Source organism: Muscardinus avellanarius (assembly GCF_963383645.1).
Source record: "Muscardinus avellanarius genome assembly, chromosome: 9".
Taxonomy (NCBI): Eukaryota; Metazoa; Chordata; class Mammalia; order Rodentia; family Gliridae; genus Muscardinus; species Muscardinus avellanarius.
The window spans coordinates 75,532,005-75,540,551 of record NC_137795.1 but is presented as its reverse complement, the minus strand read 5'-3'; positions in this window follow the sequence as shown (position 1 = coordinate 75,540,551).

Genomic DNA, 8,547 nt, shown 5'->3' with positions numbered 1-8,547 from the left:
CTATTTCCTGATACGTCGGTAGACTCTAAGGTTAACATAGTAATACCATAATCTATGGCTGCCATGGGCAGCTGGAGCCATTTCTACTGAACATCTTAATGTGGCTGTACAAAGTTTCCCCAGAGGTGAAACAAAAACAATTGGCAGAGAAATCTGAACTCATTTACTATTCAGAGAAAGTGGTACTTTCTGCACTGGTCTCTTCTTCTGAGAAAGTGTGAGGCGAAGGCTTTGCTGTGAATTGTCAAATTTGCTTTTCCAGGAAGGATGTTTGAATTAGAGTAGAAAGAAGAAGCCGTGGGTTTGGGGAAAATGAAGAAACCCATATTAGAAGCAAATGAACAAGGTGTCAAGGGTCTTATCCCTCAAAGGCAAATGATAACCAGTCCTCAAAGTACAGCCTATGAAGGTATTGAGTTATGAGAAAATAAAGATTGGAAAGAAGAGAATTCATAGCATCCAGAGATCTTTGAGGAGCCTGATCTGGGGCTACTACATTATAGCTGTTCAAATTCAAGGTGGAAATGAATGGTAATTCTGCAGGTTTGAGGCATGCATCATTTTTAAGGCAGACTTGTAGGAAAGCAGTTAGTTCAGAGCAGTAGAGATGAAGGCAACAGCTTTTTCCTGAATTAAGTGGACCAGACAGAAGTGTCATCCCCAGTAAAAAAATTTAAAGGCATTAAGTAGACCTCAAAGTTAAACTTGTGATTATGACTTTGAATTGAAAGTTTTCAATATACTGATCAACCCGTGCCCTTATGTATATTTCTATTTGAATAAAAGTGAGTCAGATACTTTGAAAAAGAAACAAGTATAAAGACTAACCTGGGGAAATTTTTCTCCTGACAAATAGCAATCTGGACCCAGCCTCTTATGTCATAAAAAATAGAAATCAAGCAATAAGATTAAAATAGCATATTTGACTGCATGACTTTTGTGTAACTTGATTATTTTATTAACTCTATTTCTGCTGATATTGTTGCAAGGTTTCCTTCAGTTTTTTAAATACCAGATATGCATAGTCTACATTCTGTTTGGAAACGAGGGAGAGGCTGAGACAGGAAGATCTGCAGGTTCAAAACCAGACTCGGCAACTTAGGGAGACCCTATTTTCAAACAAATATTAAAAACAGGGCTGGTGTGTAGTTTGGAAGTAGAATTTCCCTAGGTTCAATCCTGAGGATCACAAAAAAAAAAGAAGAAAGAAGAAAGAAGAAAGAAGAAAAAAGAAAGGAGAAAGAAAGAAGGAAAGAAAGAAAAAAAAGAAAAAAGAAAGGAAGAAAGACAAAGAAATTTTAAAAGATGGCACATAATAAAGGCTGATGGCATTTAGCAGCTTTATAAGCAAAGTGAAATTCAAATATCAAAATACATTTTTGAATTTATTTTAGTGCACATACATCTTCAAATTGACTTGAGTAATGTGAGGGCACATGTACCAACTCTGGGATATAGAAACAGCATCACCAATAGAACTGTTCTTTTTATTATCTTAATACTTGCCCTTCATTATACACATCACAGTAAATGCTTTGAAACCTGCGAATGTCCTTGGAAAAAGTGTACTTGCAAAGAGTTCTTACAACTTTGGCTAAGTGTAATTAGCATTATGGCTATGTTTGCCTTAATTGGGGGATGTAATTGAGAAATTCCCTTTTCTTCTGTATCATCTTCTATCTTACTAAACTTAACACAAATGTGCAAAAAAAAATACTGTAAAAATATTTGTTATGTGTTTGGTGAAATGGTTCTGCTATCTCAGGAAAAAATTACTCAGGGTATATATATATATATATATATATATATATATATATATATATATATATATATATATTGTGTGTGTGGGTCTGGGGATGAAACCCAGGGGCATTTGACCTCCGGGTTACACCCCCTGCCCTATTTTTTATTCTTTATTTTGAAACTGGGTCTCACTGAGTTGCAGAGGGCCTCACTAAGTAGCTGAGGCTGTCGGTGGACCACCATCCTCCGGTCTCAGCCTCCCGAATGCTGGAATTACAAGTGTGCGCCACCACGCTCGGCATAGGTTATATATTTTTAAATCTAGATTTTCTCACTGGTTGTCCTCTCCCTTCTTCCTGCAGAACACCACATTGTCTCCATGAGGATCAATAACTCTACTCTCTCTCTTTTCGGAGAGGATGTAAGTGTTCTGGGCCATGAATAGATGTGTAAATATCCAAGAGAGACATGTTAAGAACTACGGAGAGAGGCTTAGAGTGTGGAAGGAACCCTGCTAGAGGCCAGAGGCGGGATTGCTATGAACCTTTAGAAACATTGTTTAACATCAATGAGAATGCCAGTTAATGCGGTTTGGTTCCTAGGGCAAGGAAGTCTACTTCCAGCTTCTCCCTGATATTTAAGGTTGCCCTCTTTGTTGTGGTGAGAAATCTAAGTGCCACACCCGTTGAGGCCTTCTCTTTTGATTTGTAAAAACAAACATAGTTTGAGAGATAAAAAGAAAGCCAAATGTTCCATATTCCTGCTCTGGCAACTTTAATTTCTCAGGAGACTAGAGGAATCTTATCAGTGAAGCTTAAGGAAGAGAGGAAGAGGTATAGGAAGATTTGTATTTCCAATTCTTTTCATTATTTCTTTATAAAATGATGCCAAACCTAGGTTGTCAGTTCTTTTGGTATAACAGCATTATTTGGTGTCTTTGGGATGCCAAGAGCTCTGGATGACCATCTTCTTTGGTTCAGCACCATTTATTTGAATAGGATAATTGTGTTTTATTTTTGTCTTTTGGTACCAGAGATTGAACCCAGGGGCATTCTACCTGTGAGCTACATTCCTAACGCCTTTTTATTTTTGTTTTGAAACAGGGTTTTGTTAAATTGCTCAGGGTTTCTCTAAATTGTTGAGACTGCCCTTAAAACCTACCATCACTGGGTCTCAGCCTCCCAAGGACTAGGATTACAGGTGTGTCCCACCAGGCCTGGTTGAACTGTATAATTCTTTACAATTATAAAGTATGCTTCATCAAGACTAGAACTACAATTGTAAACTCACCACCTTCATACTCCAAATCACTGTCCCCAGAAGGTAAACTAAATTTTTAGTCTCCTTGGCCAGTGGATGATAAACTTTGCTGTGCATAGAATACCTGGGACATTTTTAACACTCTGCCTCATACCAATGTAAACAAATGTCTGTGGGTAGAATCAGTTATCTAGAAGCTTGAAAGATATACAGGAGATTAACAACAATGATCAAGCAGTAAGCAGAAGATTTTATGATAATCAAGTAACGTAACTGATTTTGTGATAATCAGGTGGTGTAACTTTCTGATAATGGCACTATTGGTAGGGAAAATATATGGTGACTGGAGAAAAATTGAACAGAAGGAATTATGAGGAGTTGTAGGACTGTAATGACAGATAATCCTGGAGAGACAGGGATGGGTGGGGGTGGGAGTGACAGGTGTTGGTGGTCTGAATTCATGATGTCAGGAGAGAAGGGTTTATTCCTCAACTCAGGATTAACAAGGTCTTTGGCTTAAGTGAACTTTTGGGTGTAACAGGCCTTGTCACAGGTATCCATATTAAAGTTGTATTTTCTTTTTCTCCCTTTATATCTCCTTTCTTCCTGTTTTATTTTTTCTATTTCATATTAATGGGAGAAATGCTAATCTTTCCCTTAAAGGTTAATCTGTGATGGGCCGTCAATGCTAAGATAGCATTATGGGCTGATTTGTGTCCTCTCAAAATTTATATATAAAGTCCTCTTCCCTGGTACCTCAGAATGTAACCATTCTTGGAGATGGAGCCTTTATAGAGGCAACTAAGTTAAAATGAAGTCAATAAGATGGACCCTAACCCAATCTAATTGGTGTTTTATGATAAGAGGGCATTTGGACACACAAAGAGACACCAGGCATTCTCAGGCAGAGCAGAGTTCCATGAGGAGGCAACAAGATGTTCTCATCTTTGGGCCACGGAGAGAAGCGCAAAGGAATCCTTTTTGCTGGCTCTTTACACTTGAACTTGCAGCCTTCAAACTACCAGAAAATATATTTCTGCTGATTAAGTCATTTTGGCTCCAGTATTATGTTATGGAAACCCTAGGACCCTAATACAGGTAGTATTCTGAAAACAGAATAAATAATATTTGAAATGCTAAGTGTAGATATTATTTAATTAGCCATTATTATTAATAATTAGCCATTATTTAATTAGCTTATTATTTAATAAGCCATATATCTTAACCAAAAACATTTTCTTAATGTTCTTCTAGTGGTTGTGGAGTTTTTTATGGAATAAAGTAAACATAAGCCATTTCTCAGCTGCCTGCCTTATGTTGTACCCTCTCTAGACCTAGTTAGATTCTCCCCAGCCTTTGAGGTCCCGTACTAGGTCTTTGCTTTCTGGGAATTCTTTTCAGGTCCCCCACCAAATTCTCAAGGAATCCTCAGGACTAATGATCTGTTTCATTAATTTGGCTCCTAATCCTAAACTGAACTCTTGACAATTCAAGAGTTGTTGCCTTGGGAGAAATTTAACTTTTCTTAGGCTCTGATCTGGCTCCCCTCCCCCCAAATTATAAACTCCTTTGGCATAGGACCCCTAACCATTCATTTTCTATATCTCCAGTAGTGTCTGATAAAGTTCTTCCAGAAATATTGATTGCTAATTAATTAAGAGGTTTTCTACAGACACTATCACACTTTGTACCTGGGCTTAATTAAATCTCAAAAGATCAAAGACAAAATAGAAAGATATCCTTTCTGTAATAGCAGTGTCACAATCAGCTATCAGCATTTTAACATTGATGAGCAGTTACGAATGACTTTGAAACCCATAAATGCTTATTTTCTAATTCTGAGTGAGGTTAAAAGATGACAGAGAAAAAAATTTAACCTAAAGGTCATGACTTGCCATCTTTGATACTTGGACATGCTCCAGTGAGCAGAAGAAAAGCATGTCCCACAAACAATATGGAGACTGGTGCTAATGACTAGACTTAAAACCTCAAAGTCTTCCTAATTAGGCCCTATTCTAGTACCACTTGATAAAGTTGTGTTGGGGAAAACCTGTCCTTGAACAATTTTAGATGACATAATCCGTCACAGCTCAGTGAGTCATAACATTAGCTTAAGAATCCTAGGATTAAGTTACTGTACTTTATTGAACAATAAAATAGAGCTGGATTATTCTTATCCTGAGTTTTAATGATATGCCCACATGTCTCTGCTTTGTGATATGATTAAACACAGAACAATGGCCAGGCCAAAGCATAACTTTCCAGGGGTCACAGTAGAAGATGAAGTGAAAGATAAGGAGTCATGTTTTGAAGATGTGCCTATAGAATGTTCTTCCTATATTGTAAAAGAGAGGTGTAACATTGGTTTCCAGAATTGGCTATAATGGTGTGTGTGTGTGTGTGTGTGTGTGTGTGTGTGTGTGTGTGTGTGTGTGTTACTGGGGATTTTACTCAAGGGCATTCTACTGCTGAACTATACCCCCAGACCTTTTTATTTTTTTATTTTTTATTTTTAGTGGTACTGGGGTTCCTGGAAACCCTTCTACCTCCAGGCTATACTCCCAAACCTATTTTTATATTTTTATTTGGAATCAGGGTCTCTTAAGCCAGCAAGGCTGGCTTCAAATCTGTGCGATCCTCCTATCTCAGCCTCCCAAGCGTGGGGATTACAAGCATGCGCCACCATGCCCGGCTTTATTTTTTATTTTGAAACAGGGTCTCTCTAAGTTATCATGTGCTGACCTCAAACCTCTGATCCTCCTGTCTCAGCTTCCCAAGTAGCTGGGATTACAGGCATGTGCATTCACACCCAGCTGGCTATCAGTTTTTAAATTAGAAGCTGTAACTTGCTTAGGAGGAAACATATGAACTGTTGCTTACTTTGTTTTTATTTTTAAGTCTGCCTTTGTAGCAGAATTTAAGGATACGAAACAAGTGCCAATCTTGACCAATGTTTTGTCTTTCCTTATCTGTATTAGTTAGCTATGGCTATGAAAAAACTTTAAAGTTAGAAACAGAAAGCATTTTTATATAGCAAGAAATATTTCTTCAGTGCACATGTCCAGATCAGCTGAGGGATGATTGATCTCGTTGGGCTCACCTCTGCAGACTCTCCTGATCTCGACTCATTTACTCATGTTTCTTTTCCTTACCAGGCCAGATCTACATCAATGACTTGGGGGTGTTTCCCTAGCCATACCAAAGATTCTATGAGCTCCCCAAAATCCTTTTCATTTCCACAAGTCAGCATGAATTCCTTGAACAGTAACAGCTACTCCAAGTAGCTATTTTATGCAAGGCAATCAGACTTTGGGGAGACATTAATTAGGATTCTTTGGGTACAAGCAGCAGAAATATGAATTTATTTGAAGGCCCTCAGGTAGCTTAAAGAGTGGTGCAATGTCAGTTAAAGAATGTACTTTGGAAAAGGAAGAAATTGTGAAATCTCTGGGTGCTCAGACAGAAAAAGCTCAGGGTGTCAACGTTTGGATGGATAGCCTCTAGCTCCCTTTTACTGTACCTACATCACCCCACTGAAGATTTAGTTTGGGGTTACAGAATTTGTGGGAAAAATATTTTTCCTTTTCAGGCTTAGGTTCATGGCTGCAGTCCCTAAAACAAAAAGGAGATTAAAAAGAGAAATTATACAAATTAATTTTACAAAAGCGTTGTGTTACACAGGAGACAAAAAGAAACAGGTGAACAAGTATATTTTCTGTGCTAGGTTTGATGAAGAAGTGGATAAACATGGAGAAGTCAGAATGAACAAAGAGAATATGAACTAATCATGATACACCAAGGGGAATTCAGTGAGCTTGGTTTTTCAGATTCGTCTTTGTGTCCCTGCATCTTCAGAGATAAAGATCTTCCTTTCTTTTAGGGAACATCTAGATAGGGAAAGTCTCATGACTCCGGGGAGAAAAGGGAGGGAGGGAACATGAACCAGATCTTCCTGCTGCTGTTTTTTTCTCAGATTTAAAGATGATCTCAGATTCAAAGATGCTATATTTGGAGGTAGGGTGCCCCAAGTCCCTTCCAGCCTGACCACCTTGGTCTAGATCTCATGCCCACTCCTTGAATATGGGAGACAAGAAGACCTTTATTGGCATTTTTTCCTAAGATTTCTCCTTTTGGGATAGTGCCAATTTCTCAAGAGGAAATAAAGGCTGGGCATAGTGGTGAACCCCTGTCATCCCAGTTATTGGGAAGCTGAGACAGGACTATCGCAGGTTTGAGAACAACCTCAGAAATGTAGCGAGACTCTCAACAACCTATTGAGATTTTGTTTCAAAATAAATAAATAAATAAATAAATAAATAAATAAATAAATAGATCTGGGAGTGTAGCTTGAAGGCAGATGTCTCTGGTCTCAATCCCCAGTAACCAAAAAAAAAAAAGGGGGGGGGATAGTGCTTCATTGGGAAAAAGGAGACAACTGCTATATGTTTCAAAGCAAAGCAAAACAAAAACTCAAAAACAAAACACAGCAAAACGAATAATGAACCAAAGTCATGTAAAAAATGAGTAAGGCCGGGCGTGGTGGCGCACACTTGTAATACCCGTGCTTGGGAGGCGGAGACAGGAGGATTGCACAGGTTCAAAGCCAGCCTCTCTGGCTTAAGAGACCCTGTTTTCAAATAAAAATATATAAATAATAGGTGTCTGGGAATGTAGCCCGGAGGTAGAAGGGTTTCCAGGAACCCCAGTATCACCAAAAATAATAATAATAATAATAATAATAATAATAATAAATAATAAATGAGTAAGGCCTTTTATCTGTTCTCAAGAAGCTTATGTTTTAGTAGAAAGATTGGACACTCAATCTTCACTTTTTATTCAATGATAAGGACACCAGTCATTAGATATAGAGCGCACCCTAAGCCAGCTTAATGTCATCACAACGTAACCAATTATATCTGCAAAGATTTTGTTTCCAAATAAAGTCAGTCTGAGGTTCTCAATGGTCCTGCACTTGAGAAATGGCAAAGAACACTAAACTCACTAGAACACCCTCAGACTCTAAAATCATTTTAGACTTTTATCTCAGGTGAAAAATTATTCCCAGAAATCATTTTCTCCTGCAGATAAATAAATGTATTATTTTTAAGTTATCTAAAATTACCTTGTAATTAAAGTGTACATGTGATGGTTAATAAGCAAGTATGACTGACATTAGCACATCTTAATTATGATACAAGAAAATTATATACTTTAGATATCTTTCTTTTTTTTTCTGTGGTACTGGGGGTGGAACCCAGGGGCTTTCTACCTCCAGGCTAAACTCCCAGACCTTTTTTATATTTTATTTGGAAACAGGGTCTCACTAAGCTGCTGAGAGCCTCACTAAATGGCTGGGGCTGGCATAGAACCTGCGCGATCCTCCTGGCTCAGTCTCCCAAGACATGCGCCATCATGCCTGGCTACTTTAGATATCTTTCTGAAATACAAATGCCAATCTCTGCTTTGACTATATTCAAAGTCTGAGTATCTGAAGCCTCTTTTTATTTGGATACTGTGCCGTTAAATAAGGACTATATTCTCTGT